This window comes from Polypterus senegalus, chromosome 13 (genome assembly GCF_016835505.1).
Source record: "Polypterus senegalus isolate Bchr_013 chromosome 13, ASM1683550v1, whole genome shotgun sequence".
Lineage (NCBI taxonomy): Eukaryota > Metazoa > Chordata > Cladistia > Polypteriformes > Polypteridae > Polypterus > Polypterus senegalus.
This window is the reverse complement of record NC_053166.1, coordinates 36,611,299-36,633,326: the sequence shown is the minus strand read 5'-3', so window position 1 is coordinate 36,633,326 and position 22,028 is coordinate 36,611,299.

Sequence of the window (22,028 nt, the reverse complement as noted above, 5' to 3'; positions counted from 1 at the left end):
TATAGAGCTTTACCCATTACTAAAAGTGCTTTTCATAGTGAGTGGGGAGCTAATTCAATCACCACTAACCCAGATGATGTGACAGCAACCATTTTTGTGCCAGTACACTCACCACACATGAGCTATTAGGTGGTGAAGTAGTGAGAAAGATAGCCAGTTAGAGAAGGGATGATTAGTTGGACAGAATGACTAGGTCATGGAGGGCAATTTAGCCAGGACATAGGGATATACCCTGCTCTGTACGAAAGATGCCCAGGGATCCTTTATGACCACATAGAATCAGGACCTTGGTTTTATGTGTCATCTGAAGGACTGCATCATTTTTACAGTACAAAATTCCCATCACTGCATTGAGGAATTAGGATCTATATTCAGAGCTCAGGGCAAGCGCCTCCTGCTGGCCTCACCAAGATGTCTTTCATCAACAATCCAAGCTTTTAATAGTTGTCTCCCATCTAAGTACTGGCTGGGCCTGAACATATATAGCTTTAGGTCGCTGACCTGTTCTGAAGTGCATGTGGTATAGCTAAAAAAAAAAAAAAACCTATCTATCTATCTATCTATCTATCTATCTATCTATCTATCTATCTATCTGCAAGGGATTTCTTTCACATCATAAACATGTGCATGTTAAATCAAATGTTGGTTCTAAAGTTAGCTGGTGCGACTGAATAGGTGCATGAGAACGCCCTGTGGTGAACTAATGTTCCTTCCAGGGTTGGATTTTGTTATGTGACTGATAATGCTGAGATTGTCTGACCAACAATTCTGAAAATATGTTGAAATTCTGAAATTCAAAAAATCTGCTTATAAACGAAGTCTTTTTGAATAAACGGAACGTTTTTACCCATCCATCCCATTATCAAAACTTGCATAATTTAGTTCAAGCTCAAGTAGATAAATATGTTGTGAAAGGAATTATATTAGACAGACTGATTAATTGATTGATTAATTGAATAGATTTTTTTTCATTTCAAAATTAGCACTCAGGATCAGTGTGTAGTGGTGGAGTGATATACCATGTTAGCCAATTATAGATCCAATGAAAAGTGAAGCATAATGACACTTTTTTTGGCTAATTGGCTTTCAAGACCACTCAGGCCCCTTCTTCAGACAAGGAAAAGAGGGTGGAAGGCTTTACAAGAATGAATGCCTAAAAGGCTTGTTAAACATTCTATGTCTACATCCTGTTAGAAGACAAGAAGACAGAGGAACCCTCTTGAACATAATAGTCAGGAGTTTCTTCTCTGATTGAGTTGCTAGTTTGTGACCATTAGTGACTTGCCCTTTCATCTGACCAATCTCCTGTTTTCAGCCTCTGGGGTCACATGGCAAGAAATGGCAGTCCTCTCGTTTTCCTTTTTGTTACTTTTGGGTTGAGGTGGCTCCCAGGCCCATGGGATATTTCCTTCTGGGTGTATTCAACTTGACACACTTTTTATTCCCTTAAATAAAGAGAAAGAAAGACACCCACCACACACTTCTAGTACAGTTTGTTCAGGGAGGCAGACTGAACTGTGACTACATACAGCATATGAGAATGGAAATGTCAACATGTCTGTTTGCATTCTTTCCAGTGGATTCATAGACAGTTTCAAAACTTTATTTAACTATCTTGGGGTTCTAGATTTTACAAGAAAACTGTTGATTATATGTTCAAAAGATCCTCCTCTCTATGAACATCTAGCCGCTTTCTGTGTACCAATGTGTCCTTAATGTCAGTTAATAGTTTTTTTTTTCTTTTTTAAACCATACCTTGATAAGCAGAGTAGACTTTTAAGCAAGACTGACTTTAGAGTCATAAATGTCTCAGGGAGTTTTATGGACTTTCTTTATATTGTGAGCAGAGCTTATCAATTACTGGGCTTTGGGCTGGTACTGGAGCCACAAAGGGGCACAGGTTATCTCAGCATACTTTGTCTGGACTGTTTGTTAATGTTTACTTTGATAAACTTGCCTGAGCCAGGGCGACTTTCTTGTGGCCTTCCCAGGTCACCTTTCATGCTGCCTCACACGTGAGAAAACTTGCTAGAGAGTGTATGTTTGTTTAAAGTCCTATCAGCAAAAAACACGCCCTGTGATTCTTAAATGGAGCAGCTGCTGGACTTGTAGATAGTACCCAGACTGGAGGACTTAGCACTTGGGCTTCCTGTTAGCAAAAACGGTCATTGTAATTACTCTGCTAGTCATGTTGCTTATTCTCCTGTCAATCTCATACAATTGTTAGATAGGAGAGGGTGAAGCAAAGGACAGGAAATCTCCAAAAATGTTCTGACCTCTTTAATTAGTTTTATACCATTGTTCTTGATCAATGTTCAAAACACAACACAGCAAAATCTCCAAACTTAAACATACAGTATGTGAGAACATTCCAGTAAGTGTTAATTCAGCACTGTTAATCTGTTGTGTGTCAAGTGAAAGGTACTAAGTTTACCTAATTTAACTAGAGAAAAGCCAAACAAAATGACACCTGTTATTGGCTAACTAAAAAGATTATAATATGCAAGCTTTCGACTCAGACCCCTTCTTCAGGCAAGATGTACTGTAATTACATTACAGTACATCTTGCCTGAAGAAGGAGCATGAGTTGCCTTGAAAGCTTGCATATTGTAATCTTTTTAGTTAGCCAATAAAAGGTGTAATTTTGCTTGATTTTTCTCTGCATTCATAATGGCTAACACGGTACAACACCCCAGTACTAATTTAAGTAGAAAGTCCATTTGATTATGAGCTAATTCACAAAGGAATGTAGTCATTAGCTTTGTAATATACAGAACAAAATACTTCTGCAACCCAAAATTATCTGCTGAAAGAATGTACCTGGTCCCCAGATCCAAAAGCATTTACAATACTTCAGATAAATGGTTTTTTTTTAAATGTATCTTGCTCTGTTTACAGGGAAAACTATTCCTAAATTTCCTTTTCTTCATTGTTGTTTCCATTATAGAATAATGGAGACGAATGGCAAGGTGACACCGTGCCAGCTACTGCTGCCTCACTGCTCCATCGATCAGGGTTTGATGCCAGTCTGATCATTTTGTTCATTCAGGGCTTGAATATTCATGTTCTACTCATATGGGTTTCCTGAATTCTGCCCACAACACCAAGACTGCATTGTAGGTTAAAGGGAAACTGTAGCTTGGACCACTAAGAGTGGACATAAGTGTGAAATGGACTGATATCCGATTCAGTCTTGCTTTCTGCCTTGTCCTAGGTGGTGCTGTGATAGACTTTGGATCCTGAGTAACTTTGTGCTACAAGAGGATTGTTAAATTTGAATGGCTTGTTGCAAACCAGTGACCAGTAGAGAGCACTTGCACAAGGACAATTAAGAGCTACCTGTACACCGAAAATCACGTCTTTGGGCTGTAAAAAAAAAAATCACAGAAACATGGAGAGAACATGCAGGTTCCAGATACAAAGCACTCAGCTGGGATGATTCAGGCTGCATTTCAATATTTTTTGAATACAATTTCTTTCTCCCATATTTCTTCAAATGATGACTTGATCGGTGTCACTAAATATATACACAGTATATATACTGAGTGAGAAAAGGAGAGAAAGAGCATACACACTTGTACTATGTTTCTAGCACATTCCACAGATGCTTAAGCAGATTGAGATCTGGGGAGTTTGGAGGCTAAGTCAACACCTTGAACACTTTATTATGTTACTCAAACTATTTCTCAGTAATTTTTGCAGTGTGGCAAGATGCATTATCCTGCTAAAAGAGGCCAATGCCATCAGGGAATACCGTTTTCAAGGGGAGAGTGTGTGCAACAATCCTTAGGCAGGTGTTATGTGTCAAAGTAACATTCACATGAATGTCATGACACAAAGTTTCCCAGCAGAATGTTTCCTAGAGCATAACACAGCCTCTGTTGGCATACCTTCTTCCCATAGTGCACCCTGCTACCATCTCTTCCCCAGGTAAATGGCACTACTGGCCATCCACATCATCTAAAAGATTCATCATTCAGGCCACCTACTTTCATTCATGGTCCAGTTCTGAAGCTCACATACCACTTGTAGGCGCTTTCAGTGGTGGACAGAGGTCAGCGTGCATTGTTTGTTGAGACACCTTTTCCTGATGGCTAGCATTAAGGTTTTCAGCAGTTTGTGCTGCAGTAGCTTTTCTGTCGAATTGGACAGTATGGAAAAAGAGTTTTTTCATTAAATATATAATATACTCCTTAAGGATGGTAATGTAAATAAAAGAAAATAAGATAAGCCAAATGAATGTCAGCCGGACATTTTATCAGTAACTGTTTTTTATGAATCTACTTTTGATTATATAACTCATCCTGGCAGTGAGGAGCACAGGCAGGAACCAGTCTTGTAGGGAGTCCTGGTATATTACAGAATATTAACAATCTATGAATTGTATTTTAAAATAAAAATATAGTATTAAGAAAAAGAGGATACAAATACAACTATTCATGGGAAGTGAATAACCAAAATTAAATTTTGAGAGAACAGCTGAAAAGGAATTGTTTTATCTAACCACAGTGGGGTTTGTAATATCCAGCTTTATCTGCTTTCATTATCTGTTCCCTCCTGTCTCACTCTCCCAAGCAGAGAGGAGAATAAACTCGTATCCTTCCAGTCTCCAGACTCCCCTGAACAGCAGATAAAGTTGGCTTTGATGTAGGAAGTGGGTGGGGAAGCAAGAAATGACAGAGTGTGAAAAATGACAGTTCATGGGGCTTGTGTTTCCACATGTCTTTTCTTTTCAGGACCAGAAAAAGTGATCCTGTATTTGACATTTTTAGCCTAATGTTACCTATTTTGAGCCAAATTGGGACATTTTTTTGTTTAAATTTATTCTGCAGACCTTATTTAGATCATCAGAGTTCAGAAAGAATACCTCAGAATACCTCATAATGTTTAAAAAAACGTTCCAGACTTTGCACTGTGCTTTGCTTAGTCATTAAATTAAAAGATAAATAGATTTTTTGGTAAAATCATTGGAAAAGTAACAGTATAATTGCATTGTTTGCTGTAGCTGTTGTTGATTTAGCTGACTGTGTGGTCAGCATTTAGAATTACTGCATCACAGTTCCAAAAGGCTAAATTAAGATTATGGCTGGATCACTATCAGTGTGGAGCCTACTTGTCCTCCATTTGTCAATGTGGAGTTTCCTTCCACAATAACTAAAGCATGCATACTAGATTAATTGGACATTCCAAATTTTTCCATTGTGTGTCCCAGAGACCTCTGCAAAGAACTGACACCCAAATCCCAGCGTACATTGCGCCCATTGTTGCCAGAACTTCAGCTCCCAATCTGGCAAAAGTTGGTCAGAAAATGAATGAATGATTCAAAAGTTATTCATATAGTTTTATAAATACTAAGCAACTGCTTCTGGGTGCAACTTTCTTTTTTCTTTTCCAAATCAGAGAGTATGAATGAAAGAAATGTCTGCAGGAGGTCTTCATCTATCAGTTTTACTATGAGACAATGAACTGAACTCTATTCTAAAGGCATCACAGGCCATACTCACTAATACCAAACAAATTTAGAGTCACCAGTCAACCTAAACAGTGACATGTGGAAAAAAACCAAAGCACCTCAAGAAAAACTCACTTAGGCACAACAAGAATGTGCTGTCTGTACACATTGAGAAAAAGGCTGGGCCACCATGCCACAATCTAGAACAGCAATTTTTAACCCATGATCACTGGATGCCCAGGTTGGGTCATCGACTTATGTTTAAAAATAAATAAATAAATCAGCCATCGCTTTAATGTTTCAGGGTGCTACTGATTGCAGATTTCTGTCCGGTGCCCAGTTAAAGGGACGTTTTGCTTATGTATACTGGAGAATGAAAACGACTGAAGATTCCTGAAAATCATATTTGCTTCATTTTTAGTTTAAAAGACCATTCTCAAACCCAGCTGATTCAGTTGGTCATAAGGGACCAAAGTCTGTCACAGCAGCACTGGGCACGAAGCACCCAGGACAAGCTGTAATGCTGTATATTTTTATTTATATAAATATGCTCACCTTGCTTGTGTATTAGCGGCGGGAGGAAAAGTAAAAAGGATATCGTTTTGCCGATGTGCTTGCCACGCTTTTGTAATAGCGGATAAGCGAGTAACTCTTACTTCGGATGTTTTGTTTTGCTTTCAAATCCCACACTCATTTATTGTCGGTTTGAAGTCTGCATGGGTTTTTCCTCTGGGTGCTCCAGTTTTCCACCCATATCTTGTGTTGGGTGGACTTGAGATTCCGTCTGTCTTCTCTGTGCATGAGTGAGCCATGGTATGGACTGGTGCTTGAATAGGCTCCATTACCCTGTGACCCTGAATTAGGTTAGATTGTCTGAGAATTTTATGTTTTAAAAAACACAATGTCCACAGGAAGCTCTCTCAACAGTTTATTGTCACCTAGCTCATTTTATGTCCTGTTGATGGCTACACTGATTTTCAGTAGTTCTTCTCGTGTCACCAATGTTAAAGGATTAAAAGAGACTAAATAGCACAGTATTGTGCTCCATTGTTTTTCTTCCATTACACAGCTGAACGAATATAAACACCTTGCACAAGACTCTATTTATTGTAACAGCACAGCTTCCAGAGGCTTCATTTGGAATCCTTTTTAAAAGCTAAAACAGTGTAAAACCTTGTCTAGGAGTGCAATGGCAGGCATTGGTCTGCAGCGGTAAATTGTAAAGGGAGTGCAATCTCCCTCCAATTTCTTGCTGAAAGCATTAAAGGAATTTCAATAAAGTACTGTGCCATCTGCATAAGAGTAGTTGTAGAATGGCATCAGTACTTCTGGGTTTCCCATCTGATCTTTGTTCAGATCACATTTTTGCACTTGCACTTTGTGGGTAAGAATACATTAGTTTTCAACTTTGTGTCCCCTGGTAGTCCAATAAGAATGATTGGTTTCTGGAAGTTTATCCATCTGAATCTGAAAATGAAAAGAACATTTTGTCTCATGACCTTTGCTGCCACTGCTTCTGTTCCTCAGCCTTTGGAGTCATTCTTCTGTAAATTATTTTCTAGTACATGAGAGAAATTAATGATGAGGGGGGCGCCTGCTTTGCTGCAGTACTTCGTCAACAATAGCTTAGCCCCACTATCATAAGCAGAGAAAAGCTGGGATCTCAGTAAGAGTGCAAGTCTGTTGTTATATACTCTGTTCTCTTTGACAATGCTTTGAAAGCTTTAGCTCAGACTTCACTCTTAAACAGTCATGCGTCAATTATGATTCATCCATGCATTCAGCTCATTTTGAGATCACTTCTCTTGCCAAGGGTTGCGACCAATCCTAATCATTTGAAATGATTTCCATCTTACAACATGCCTCTGTTCTCTTTATGCTTTTGATTTACTGCTGGTTCGTACCCCCCAAGTCATGTTCTGCTTCTTAGATAACAATTTAATCAGACTGCTGAACCGGAGTAAGTGATGGGCACTATATTAAAGTGATTTTAGCCTTACCTAGCTCAATGACTTCTTTGTTGTTTTTGTTATATTAATGGAAGAGAGTGGCTGCTGATGGAGCCAATTTCAGGAGAGTAATTTCCTTCACTACATGTGCAAGTCAATAAATTCTGATTTATGTGTTCCCCTTATCAGGCAGGAACAAGAGGCTCAGCTGCTTGTTTGGATTTCAAAAGTATTTTCCTGCTGCCTTCTATAAAATTCATTGCATGGCACTTAATTCCAGCCAGTTAACCATTATTAACAGTATAAAACTCGAACAAGGATAGCTACCTCACAGCTCCTGAAGACAGAGTTTGGATTTCTCCTTGATCACCGTCTTTTTTCAGTTCTCCCAATGTCTCCATTTTTTTTTCTTTTGCACAAAGTAGTCTGATTTCCTCCAAAATCCCAGTAACTTACAGATGTAGTCAATTTCTGCCTTAGGCCCAATGTTTCTGAAATAGGTTCCAGCTTTACATGTCCCTGTAGTGGACTGAAGAGACTTTCAAAAAGGATGAATGGTAAAAAGGCCTGGCTATATGATAATTTGCAAGAGCAGTGCAGAGGTTAGCACTGCTGCCTTACAGCTAAGAAGTGCTGGGTTCAAATCCCAGCCTGGTCATTTCTGTCTGAGAGTGCACATTCTCCCAGGGTCTGTTTGGCTTTTGTCTAGCTGCATTGATTTTCTCTGATATTCAAATGACATGCAAGTTGATTTTGATTGGTAATGCTAAGCTGGTATGGTGTAAGTGTAAGGGACATGGATTTGTTCTTATGCTGTGCCTACAGCTGTCAAGACTAGACTCAAAGAAAAATTAGATATATTAAACAGATTGATATTAAATAGAGAGGCATGGCAGCATAATGGGCTGAGTGGCAACCTTACAGCTCAAGGAACGCAGACTTCATTGTAGGCTTAACCACTGCCTTTGTGGAGTTTGCATGTTTCTGATATATTTAATTAACCAGCATCTCTGAAGTGCCTCATTATGAGTAATTGTGTGTGTGTGTAAGCAGTGATGATGATCTCCATTTGATCAGCATCCCACTCAGGGTTGTATTCCCCCAGTACTTTTGGCACAGCACTCCATGACCCTCTAGTGAACTAAAGAGGATGACTAAATTATTGGAAAGGTTAGCACTTCTGCCTCAAGGGTGCAAGTCTTTGGTTCAAATCCTTGCCTAGTCTCCATTCATATGAAGTTTGCATTCTTCTTGCATATATACAGTAGATTCAGAAAATATTCAGACCATTTGGTCCTTATGTATAACACCGTGTGTAGAATTCACAATAAAACATGGCGTACAGACAAAAAGTGTTAGTGTGAATGTGATTACGCACATAAAAAATGTAAATGCGTAAAACTGTGCCCCCTTTATAAATACCAATCAATGTGAATGTTAACGCACATGCATGCGCCTACAGTCTCACCCTGACTTCTCACACAATTATGCATATTTGAATATCCAAATCAATATAAATAGCCCCATCCGTTCAATGTTTTGTTAAAAGATAGTGCTAAAAGCACAGGTAAAAAAGAAGTATTTCATCGAATGTGAAGTAGAGGTCCTACTATTTTGTGGCTTAGGCAGTGGTGTGAGCAACAAAAGGAAATTGATGGAGTGGTGCTCAAAAGTTATCACCACTCAAAAGGCGAGTATCTGAGTGTCATACGGAAGCATATTAGGGCCACATAGAAGAAAAAAATAGGGACAAAGTGAGGGAAAAAAGTCCATGTTGAGATTAAAGTCGAAAGGTCGACTTTAATCTCATAATTTCAACCTGAATCTCGTATTTTTTTTGTCATTAAAGTAGAATGTTGTAAACTTCATCTTAAAAATCAATGTTTAAGTTACTAGAGTTTCTCAAATCCCATCATAACTAAAGCAGCATGTTAAATGCTTCGTATTCTATGTGTTTCCCAATACTCGTGCTTCTTAAACGGGGTTTCTCATACACCGACAGGAGCATGCTGGCAGTGATTGCCACACAGAATACATTACATTGATGATATTACAGTTCTCTGAACATTTTAGAATACTAAGATGTATACTTGATATAATTTTCATGAAGAAATGCATTAAAGCATGTAATAAACATGTGGGGACATGGTGGCACAGTGGTAGCAATGAGCTGGCACCCCGTTCAGGGATTGCATCTGCCTCCCACAAAAAGTTTGTGATACATGTTTAATTATTCTATCTGTCTATCCATACAGGGTCCTGCCAGTCCCAGCAAGCACCAAGCGTGAGACACAAACAATCCCTGGATGGGGCACCAGTTCATTACGATTGCTGCACCACCATGCCCCACATGTTTAATTATTATCAGTATGAATTCTTTACATGAAATTAACAATTTATCTGTAAAATATAATATGCATAATTTAATGGATTTCAACATGAAAATGATATGAAGTATACATTCTAGTATTCTAACAGCACAGAGCTCCAAGAGGATAGCTCTTGGAAATCTAAATCGACTTAGAAGCCAGTCATAATCATCTGTAAATATGCACTCACTTCTATTGAATTGAATTGAATTCCTTTATTGTCATTGTATGGTATAATGAGATTCGATTTGCAAATCCTTCATAAATTTATTTTCCTATAAAATGGAAAACTAACAATAATAATAATACAATAAAAACAAAATATACAGTATGAAAGCATAAGTACACTATACAGTGGTGTGAAAAACTATTTTCCCCCTTCCTGATTTCTTATTCTTTTGCATGTTTGTCACACAAAATGTTTCTGATCATCAAACACATTTAACCATTAGTGAAATATAACACAAGTAAACACAAAATGCAGTTTTTAAATGATGGTTTTTATTATTTAGGGAGAAAAAAAAATCCAAACCTACATGGCCCTGTGTGAAAAAGTAATTGCCCCCTGAACCTAATAACTGGTTGGGCCACCCTTAGCAGCAATAACTGCAATCAAGCGTTTGCGATAACTTGCAATGAGTCTTTTACAGCGCTCTGGAGGAATTTTGGCCCACTCATCTTTGCAGAATTGTTGTAATTCAGCTTTATTTGAGGGTTTTCTAGCATGAACCGCCTTTTTAAGGTCATGCCATAGCATCTCAATTGGATTCAGGTCAGGACTTTGACTAGGCCACTCCAAAGTCTTCATTTTGTTTTTCTTCAGCCATTCAGAGGTGGATTTACTGATGTGTTTTGGGTCATTGTCCTGTTGCAGCACCCAAGATCGCTTCAGCTTGAGTTGACGAACAGATGGCCGGACATTCTCCTTCAGGATTTTTTGGTAGACAGTAGAATTCATGGTTCCATCTATCACAGCAAGCCTTCCAGGTCCTGAAGCAGCAAAACAACCCCAGACCATCACACTACCACCACCATATTTTACTGTTGGTGTGATGTTCTTTTTCTGAAATGCTGTGTTCCTTTTACGCCTGATGTAACGGGACATTTGCCTTCCAAAAAGTTCAACTTTTGTCTCATCAGCCCACAAGGTATTTTCCCAAAAGTCTTGGCAATCATTGAGATGTTTCTTAGCAAAATTGAGACAAGCCCTAATGTTCTTTTTGCTTAACAGTGGTTTGCGTGTTGGAAATCTGCCATGCAGGCCGTTTTTGCCCAGTCTCTTTCTTATTGTGGAGTCGTGAACACTGACCTTAATTGAGGCAAGTGAGGCCTGCAGTTCTTTAGACGTTGTCCTGAGGTCTTTTGTGACCTCTCGGATGAGTCGTCTCTGCGCTCTTGGGGTAATTTTGGTCGGCCTGCCACTCCTGGGAAGGTTCACCACTGTTCCATGTTTTTGCCATTTGTGGATGGATAATGGCTCTCACTGTGGTTCGCTGGAGTCCCAAAGCTTTAGAACTTTTTTTTTTAGCTTTATAACCTTTACCAGACTGATAGATCTCAATTACTTCTGTTCTCATTTGTTCCTGAATTTCTTTGGATCTTGGCATGATGTCTAGCTTTTGAGGTGCTTTTGGTCTACTTCTCTGTGTCAGGCAGCTCCTATTTAAGTGATTTCTTGATTGAAACAGGTGTGGCAGTAATCAGGCCTGGGGGTGGCTACGGAAATTGAACTCAGGTGTGATACACCACAGTTAGGTTATTTTTAACAAGGGGGCAATTACTTTTTCACACAGGGCCATGTAGGTTTGGATTTTTTTTTCTCCCTAAATAATAAAAACCATCATTTAAAAACTGCATTTTGTGTTTACTTGTGTTATATTTGACTAATGGTTAAATGTGTTTGATGATCAGAAACATTTTGTGTGACAAACATGCAAATGAATAAGAAATCAGAAAGGGGGCAAATAGTTTTTCACACCACTGTACATGTACATATTGTGCAGACAGTCCAAATGGTTCACAAAGTAGCTCAGGTTGTGCTAGATTATGCTTGTAGTGCAAGTTTACAGTGAGGAAATTGTAATTATAAGCACAAATAGTTCTTCTTTCAAGGTCCAGAAGTGTTTGCCAGATGGTAGAAGTTCAAATAGTCTGTGTCATGGGTGAGTGCAATCCATGCAGATGCTGGTGGCTTTCCTGTGCTATAGATGTCCTCCAGGGCTGGAAGCTGTATCCCAATAATCCTTTTTGCTCATTTTAAATTTGTAAAGTTACCATTTTTACCCATCAGTCTACACTCAAGAACATATAATGACAAAGTGAAAACATATTTTCAAAAAGATATGCAAATATATTAAAAATCAAAAACTGAAATCTCTTATTCATGTATTCATGTCAGGTACATCCTGTTTGTTTAATTCTCCTTGAGATGTATCTAGAATTTGATCGGAGTTGACCTGTGTCAAACTAAATCGACTGGACATAATTTAAAAAGTCATACATGTACTTGTGTATATAGGGTCCCACAATTCACGCTACATGTCAGGACAAAGACCAAGCCAAGAAGTCCACAGAACTCTCTGTACACCTCTGCAATCAAATTGTGGAGCGGCATAGATCAGGGCAAGGGGATAAAACTTGAATGTTCCCAGGAGCACAGGAGCCTTAATAATTGTGAAATGGAGCAACTTTGGAACCACTAGGAGTTTTCGTAGAATTTCCCATCAGGCCAAAGTGCATAATTGGGCAAGACAAGCTTTTGTAAGAAAGGTGAACAGAAGGCTCACTCTAAAATAACTTCACAGGTCCTCCACTGAAATGGGAGAAACTGTCAGAAGGATGACTATCTCAGCAGCACACCATCAATCATGTGTCTTTGATAGAGTAGCCAGACCACTTGGAATTTTCCAAATACCATTTAAAGGACTTTGAGGAAAATTGATTTTGGGCTATACATATAAATAAATTGTTGTTGTTAAATTATCAAGATCCAGTCAAGAAAGGGCTATATAATAAGCACAAACAAATCAGAGTGTGATTAGACTCAGTGTTTTCAAAATTCTAAATTTTCACTCAACCACATTACAATGCTAAGGCTGTGTTTTCAGAAGTATACAACTTTAGAGAGCATTTTTAAAAGTCTTTGTTTTCAGGGGTTGAAATTACTGGTGTAGAGTAGATAAAAGGCCAAAAAGGAGATTAATGTCTGAGTTTTTAAATGAAAATATTGTAGTATGAATGGGACCTATTTTCTTCATCAACCCTGAAGTAGATAGAGCATGTTTTAGAAAGTTATAGTAAGTAAATGCTAAGAAAAGAATCATGCATGATGGCTTTTCAAGGCTATGAAGACCACCACTCATCGTCAGGGTATGGCACTTATTACCTGGTGTCTGGTTTGAGTGATATGTTACCAGGGAGCAACAGCTAAGAACCAGACTTGCATCTCACTGTCCTGAAATTATATTTGAGAATCAGGCCATGGAAACCAGAAGGGTCTTTTCCCTGGGGGCCTCTGAAATTTTAGCATGACTTTGATTTTGACCCAAAGTCTATATATCCACTTACTGCCAGGAGATGCTAAAGTTAGAGCTCCCTGCTGAGAGCAAGAGTAATAAAACAACTGAATGGATGTTGGTGTCTAGCAGATGTTTCGGACATGAGAAGATAGCTAGTCAGTTAGCAAACTTCAGCAGTGAGGTATGTGCCGTGTTCCTCTCCTTGTGAACTCGCTAGTTGTGTTGTGTGTTTAAAATAAAACCCGTATTTTTACAGAGATGCCGTTCTGGTGTATTGTTCAGAATCCTGGCTGGCGCCGTGACAGCAGACATGCGGTAAACATTGAAATAAAGTTAATAAAAACATCTAGGCCTGTGAACGCCTCATGCTGCTTTGAGAAATGGTCATCTCTGTGACAGGGATCATGTTCAGCTCTGTTAAGTCAGACACTGATTGAATCAGCTACAAGTTTTGTTTTCATCTGTGCAGGCTAATCAAATTACACTTGAGATCCAAGCAGGGCCAGAAAGTTATTAGAGAAGGAAGTCTTTCATTAAGGCAGAGAACAGCAGCTGTCTGAATGAGATTCAAATCATTCAAATCCCTGTGAAGAAGCCCAGGAAGATGTGGTCAGAAAATTCATCACTCAAAATGGAGTTTGCAAATATTTTCCCACCGCTTTATTCAAATCTTGCATTATGAGACAAGTCGGAAGACAGTGAACATAGGAGTTTAACAAAGAATATAGTTAAAGGACCTCAGGCAGTCATTAGGGTGTTGTTTTGCAGCGTGTAATGTTCGTGGCAAATAATTACAAAATGTACCAATCTCACCCTACCACCTCAGGAATGTACAAAAGTGAAGCACTGCCAAGCAGCAAAATGTACAGAGTCCTTTAGAAAGTGCACTGATTTTAGGATGTTTTGGGGGGAACAAACTACTATGAGCAGCATGGCAGTGTAGTGGTTGGCACTGCTGTTCAGTGTTCCAGGTTCAAATGCTCCTGTATCTGATCACAGTGTGAAGTTTGAACACTTGCCTTTTATTTATGTTAGTTCTTTTTTCATAAGAAATACCTGCTTTGAAATCACTTTAATTTGTTTTTTGTCTGGTGCCTCCATGAGAAAAAACCCATAAATGAGATATTGTTTGACTTACCTTGATGTCTAGTGTGGTCCCCGGCCGGACGCCCAGGAGGACCAGAGGAGGACTTGTGCCTCCACCAGACCGAGAGGGGGCGTCCGTCCTGGTTATACTGGAGGCCTCGGGTAGAGGGCTTGGAAGCCCAGCCCTGTAGGGACCCGTGGCCACCGCCAGGCTGCGCCCCAGTGCCTGATTATCCCTGGTGTGGCGGAAGTGCCGGGGGGGAAGACGACAGGGGACACCCGGATGGCTTCCGGGTGCGCAGCCGGCACTTCCGCCACACGGGGGTGTGTCCGCGGTAGATTGCCGGGAAGCAGCTGGAGCCCATCCAGGTTCCTATAAAAGGGGCCGCCTCCCTCCAGTCATTGACAAGAGTCGGGTGGAAGAGTGGCAACGTCTGGAGGAGGACGGAGGCGGTCAGAAGAAAAGAGAGAGAGAGAGAGAGAGAGAGAAAAAAGAGAGAGAGAGAGAAAAAAGAGAAGAATAAAAAAGAAGGCATTGGAGTGGCCTGGACTGAGGGGGGTTGGTGAGCAGAATTGTAAAAGAAATGGAGAATAAACCTGTGTTTGTGGGTGACATTAACGTGTCTGCCTGTCTGTGTCCGGGGCGACGTTCACACTAGTTATGCAAGATATTAAACATTTTGGGGTCAACTCCCTATTTTTGGTCCTCTAGTACCAAGGAACACTCATTTTAGGCCATATTTTGTGCATGAAAATAAAACCCTTATGATGAAGAGTAAACCAGTTAGTGTCCTCAGCAAAAATAATTATAAGTACTTGAAGTTGTGTGTACCATATGACCTGACCCCAGGGGTTCACCACCTAAGTGAATGAAGGGGATCAAAGTTACTCCTTTTCAGAAAATTTAGAAAAAATGGGTGTCAGTAATATAAGCCTGTACTGTGTCATTTTATGCTGTTTCTGTGTTGCTGATCACTAATGTGATGATATTTATGATATTTGATTTTTTCCAGTGGCCTTAGTCCTCAAAGAGCCACTCTAAAAAGGTAAAAAAAAAATAGCAAATTTCAAAAATGAAATATGTGAGGTATTCCTTTAGACTATTTCAAGGCTAGTGATTAAGAATATGATGTTATGTTTGATTTTCGATTCTTTGCTACGGATCTAGCCCTCTATGGACCTCATTCAGAAGGTGAAAAATGACAAATTTCTATTACAATCGAGAATATTTAGACTTTAAACATTTCAATTGATGCACACATTTTAATATTTCACATATATGATGCAGCTAGTCTTGTTTATTATGTACTTCTACCTCATAAAGTAAATCATTACATTTCTTATGGACACCCTGTGTCAGAGCAGCATATGTTAATTCAGAATTTTTTCTTTGAAAATACTCGTTTCAGTCTCACGTTCCCATACATGTATGTTTTCGACTAATCAACAACTTTAAATCTAATCCATTTCAATGTGAGTGAGAGGGCCCTGCAGTGCACTCGCAGCATTGATTCTTTTCTTGCACCCAAAGCCTCTGGGATAGGTTTTGGCTCCCATAACTCTAAACTAAATCAAGTAAGTTTGATAATGGCTGTGCAGAGAGTCCAATTCAGTCTCTTAATGCAATGTCACTAAGTGATCTCTTGTGGAAGGAAGATTGTGATGAGATAAGGTTGGCTTTTGATAAACAAGGGACAGTAATTAATCCAAACAATTTGTTGGGCTGGATGCTTGAAGCTGTCTTTACATAAAATATATATAGGGGGTGAGGAAAAGTAGGTTTATATTTGTTCATATAATGCACATAACGCACTGGTGAGGCCTCATCTTGAGTACTGTGTGCAGTTTTGGTCTCCAGGATACAAAAAAGACATAGCAGCACTAGAAAAGGTCCGGAGAAGAGCAACTAGGCTGATTCCAGGGCTACAGGGGTTGAATTATGAGGAAAGATTATAAAAGCTGAGCCTTTACAGTTTAAGCAAAAAAAGATTAAGAGGTGACATGATTGAAATGTTTAAATTATTAAGGGAATCAGTACAATGGATCTAGACTGTTATTTTAAAATTAGTTCATCAAGAACACGGGGACACAGTTGGAAACTTGTTAAGGGTAAATTTCACACAAACATTAGGAACTTTTTCTTTACACAAAGAACGAGAGACACTTGGAATAATCTACCAAGTAGTGTGGTAGACAGTAAGACGTTAGGGACTTTCAAAACTCGACTTGATGTTTTTTGGAAGAAATAAGTGGATAGGACTGGCAAGCTTTGTTGAGCTGGCCTGTTCTCGTCTAGAGAGTGTTCTAATGTACGGAAAAAGACATGCTGGTTAAGTCTGCACCACTCACGCACTTTAATAACAATAAGAAGAAGACAAATAATACACATAAATAATACAATAAGTAATCCTTATATATAATTTGATACTATCCGTATGTATGGTGTTCACAGCAATACCTCGAGCAGCCACAAGACCAACAGCCACGGGAAGGATGCGTAGGAAACAAAGTCACATGACTGACGGGGAACGTAGACTTGCTAATGCGTCCACATGTAGGCTACACAACAAGCGGATGAGCAGCGTACGGCTACAAATGCTACTAACGCTGAAAGAAATCGTTCAAATCGGACACAAAGGACAGATGAAGAACATGCGCTACAGAATGCTACTAACGCTGACAGACATCGTGCCAGCCATGCACAAGCGACTGAAGAAGCTCGAGCAGCCGTAAATCCAGCACGGGTTGAAAGAAATCGAGCAGCCTGTGCCTTTCGGCGGCCAAAAAGGTCAATTTTAACCGCAAATCCAGTGCCGTGATAACAAATTCATTTCATGGACTTAACAAAACCAATAATTCTTTGTAGAGAAAGTATCGATTTCACAAACGTTGAATCTGTAGCCCAGTTCGATCGGGCTCCCAGTCGCTAGTAAATAAATAATAATACAAGAATAAACTGTGTTTCACATACTCACAACTGTAAACCTACTTTTACCCACCCCTGCATAGAATATAAGAATAAATGAAATTATACTGAATTGACCAAACTTTCACTTTCATAAATCTCTACTATAATGTAAATTACTCTTAACAAACTACTGAGGTTACATTTCAAAGCTGAAATTTAATTTGAGATTCACATTGAACCCACATAAGGTATTGTAACGACACTGACAAGTTGCGTCAGCCAGGGATGAGTCAACCATAGTATGAGCTGGCATTCCACCACCAGCATCAGGGGCACCTGTGAAACAGTAAGCCTGCCAAGTTGCAAACATAATTCCACCTAGTGCAGTTCGTTTAAGGCTAGCGAACCAACTAAAAGAGCTATGGAAAGAGCAAAAGGATCCATATCTGCACTCAGCGCAGGCACTGCAGAATTATGAACAGAAATATCATAAAGATTATTGAGATTTTTGTGCAGTATAATGGGAACTTCAAACAGCTGTTCAAAGTACGCTTGCTATTAAAACGGCAACAAGTTAAATACTTAATGTGTAATATTTGTTTCTCAATACCACGTAAAACCTTTTAGTAAACACCAGCAACTCTACAGTCTTTGTTTCATACTGATAAAGTTTCTCCAGATATTTTTGTAAAACAATTACCATCAAACTTTGTTTTCTCATTGGAGGATCCAACAATTCAGAGACTGTAGGCTACCTTAGCAGGAGACATTTATCCATTCTTTTTAAATGCTTCATCTCAATCAAAAGTACAAAGAAGATGACATCTGGTCTAAAGGCCATATCACATTAGATGACTTTTGCAGCAATTTTTAGTTGTAGCTTTCATTTACATAATGTTAGTGAATCGGAAGAATTTGGCAGCTTGCTCCTGTGATGTACAGTCACTCAGCCTGGCATACCCAGCAACTAACTTCAGCTAGTCCACGACTTTCTCCGACAAAATCAAACCAGTTTAATTTCACCTTTAGTCATAGGTGTGAGCTATGTGTGCATGAGAGCTGACAACCAATGCTTATCTGTAATTATCTTCTTATATAATATGCTACCGTGGCTGTTCGTTTGTCTGTCCAGGATTTTAAATCACCTGGAGCTTGCAAACCGCTTAACCTATTGACTTGAAATTTGGTACACAAATACTATGTGAAATCTACTATACGCTTTCGGGGTGGTGATTTTTATTACTCTTTTTATTTTTATTTTACTTTAGTGTAGAATCAACTCTCGGCTGTGCGGTGCATGCATATGGGTGCCATTCTCATTCCCTACCACCTTCACTAATCATCATTGAGGCAGATTGAATACTTAAGTGCCAGCTTAAGTGAAAAATTAAAGAAAACGTACTAAGTAATTGCAACACAAAAACTAACAATCTTAACACGAAAAGATGCAGATGAAAGAAGAGAAGCAGCGGGCCGCTAGGGTGGAGAAAAGAAGAGCTGTTCAGGAAGCAGCAAGCGCATCAACCTCTGAGCAAACGAATGCTAAACAGAGAAAGAGAAAGAGTATGAAAACTAGAAATACTCAAGTCAAGTGCATTCACTGCACGTTATCGTGCAGTACGCCGTTACTTCTGTCCAGGATTTTAAATCACCTGTAGCTTGCAAACCGTTTCACCTATTGACCTGAAATTTGGTACACATATACTATGTGACGCCTACTATCTGCTTTCGGGGTGATGATTGACCCCCATGGTTATTCCTCTTTTAATTTAATTTTATTTTATTGTAGAATCAACTCTCGGCAGCAGTCAGCAGGGCAGCCGTGTGGCGCATACGGTGCCATTCTTGTCCCTACCACCTTTGCTGTCACTTCCCCTAACTCTTCATATCTTAAATCATTCTTGAGGCAGATTGAAGACTTAAGTGCCAGCCTAAGTGAAAAATTAAGGAAAACCTACTAATTAATTGCAACACAAACACTGACTTAATCAAACTTAATGTGAAAAGATGCTGTCTAAAGAAGAGAAGAAGCGGGCCGCTAGGGTGAAGAAAAGAAGAGCTGCTCAGGATGCAGCAAGCGCATCAACCTCTGAGCAAATGAATGCTAAACGTAAAGAGAAAGAGTCTGAAAACTATGAATTCTCAAGTCTTGTGTATTCACTGCACGTTATCGTGCAGTGCGCCATTACTGGTAATGTATATAATACAATGACGAGAAATAAGGAATGCTCCTGCTTTGGGCCTCATTGGCAGAAGAGAAGCTTATCTGTCTGATTTTTCGTGTTTTGCATATCATGACAAAATTGAAAAATAATTAAAAGGTATGGCCGAACTCCCCATACCTGTTAACTCCTTTTACAGTAAGGGCTCTATCAGCAGCACACTATTAGCGGTCAAAACAAGAGACAAAAATGATGGTCATCATGCTATCAGCAAATCCAACATGTTCAGCAATTTTATTTTTGTAAATCAACATGGTCTGGTGACAAGACTAGCAACTGCAGTCGGCAAGTCTGACGTACTAAATGACTGGATGTTGCATATTGTGGCATCAGCTTAATATTGTAAAACAACCCAATAATGCATCTTTATTTTAAAACAGCTTTTCCTATGCAAGGGCAATGGGTTCAATGCGTGGAGTGAATTATGACAGTCAGTCAATCAAGCTTTACTTTCTTCTTAGAGTAGTACAAAATCATATTTTGCTTTTGCAAAGCAAAAAACTGCAATTTAGAATTTGAAGTGAAAATGCACAAAAATGTAAAAATAAGTATGGACATGTGCAAAGTAAAGGACTGGTGCACTGTCTAGGGTACCTTCCTGTGTTGTACCCAGTGCTGCTGGGATATTCAGCTCCCTGTAAATCTAAATTACTGTATATTAAAACAGGTTGAGGTAAAGAATGGATGGATAGAGGGATAATTACTCATTACAACAAAGCTGTAAATGCTAGTCAGGGCAAGAAAAGGGTGTGAAATTGTGTCACATTAACAGTGCAATGGAAAAGTGTGAAATGCAACAAGGCACCTAATGTCTGTTAAAGTGGCAGAGAAGCTGAAGGGCTGGTAGGTGGGGCTGCGGCTGGTCAATCAGACATATTATTCGGGAACACATGCTTCCTCTTCTCCTTACACCAAAACGTTTTCATTTCAACCTGTCCACCTCAGTGTCTCCTCACAGCCCTCTCGCTGGGTAAATAAACTTGACCCAGAGGTCACAGCAGGTTCCTGGGGAGGTTAACCCCTCACAGCCAGCCTTGCCACCTCCTCTTTTTTCCCCTGCATTCCTGGGAAAATCACAACAACTCAAGGAGACCCACTGCCTGTTTATCCAGGTGGAAAGGCCACTCACTCCACAAGAAACCAATTTAATTCATTAGCTCACATTCTTGGGTCCTGCTTTGAAAAGTAAGTATTGGAGCTGAAAAGTATCAAAGGTGTTTGTAAAAGAATTGGTGGGATATTTTATTTTTTTGTAAACACAATTGTTGTTCTGCTGTATTTACTACATGCGTGATACTTTGACTAAATGTTATTTTACTGTATATCCTTTATTATCTTAAATAAATTATTAAAAAATGATTGGGAACAACCACGTGATATTGTACAATCCTTATTCTATAAATTGCCTTTCAGTTGTGTGAAAAGCTATACTAATCAAAATTAGTACAAGACTGGCAAAGTAAAATAATGCTTTAATAGTACTGAGAGAACATAAGAATGTTAATTGATAGAGTTGCGATTTGCCAGTAGGTTAATTGCTAACTGTAAGTGTGTGTGTGTGTGTGTGTGTGTATGTAGTTAAATGTGCCTTGTCCTGCCTTAAGGTAGTCTTCTGTTTCATGCAAGGCTTCCTGGCACCCACTGCCTATCAGGATATGCCATTTCAAAGCACCTTACAAATATACTAAAATTATTTAAATTCTAAGTAAGCAAATCCTCCTTTACTTTTGTCTGCAAATTTCCTAGTGTGAAACAAGCCCGTTATAAACTGAAGACCTACGGATAAAATCTCAAAAGGCTGGTGGAGGAAAAGTTTTACTTTAATGTGACTAGCTATTGTAAGTGGACTGTTTCCTATATGATGAGAACAACCCAAGTTTGTATTCCAGAAGGAGAGCAACTCATGAGGGGGACAAATTAAGTTACTATGGGCCATAATTGGTAGTCTAAGGCTATGTCCACACTACTACGTTTTCTTTTAAAATCGTAGACATTTTCTTTTTCTCCTTTCATTCACACTACACCATTGTTTTAACTCCCCTGAAAACAGACACTTTTGAAAACACTCCCCAGAGCCGTGTACTTCATAAAATGCCAGCTTGGTATTACAATGTAGATGGGTGAAAAAACTGACTTTTAAAATCATAGTCTCTAATTGAGCTCTGATTTGTTCATGCTTATTATGTAGCCCTTTCATGATTAAAACCTGCTCATTCCCTGATTGGTCACAGAATAAAATCATATTCCCACATAGCAGACACAGAAGAGTTACTTTCCAGGTCACTTGTTGTGTTACTTACCTGAATTAATCTAAACTGAGTTTTGTACTATTTGAATACTACATACATATGCAAAAGGCTGTTACTGTAACGGTCACTACAGTGTTATAATAAATACTTTGATTGATGCCATTACTATCCCCTCAAGGATTATTCCACCGGTGCATGCATGCCAAGTGTAGTCGCGTGACACATTTTTGGTCGTTTTAGTGTGGACAGAGGTACTTTCATAAACAATGTGGAAA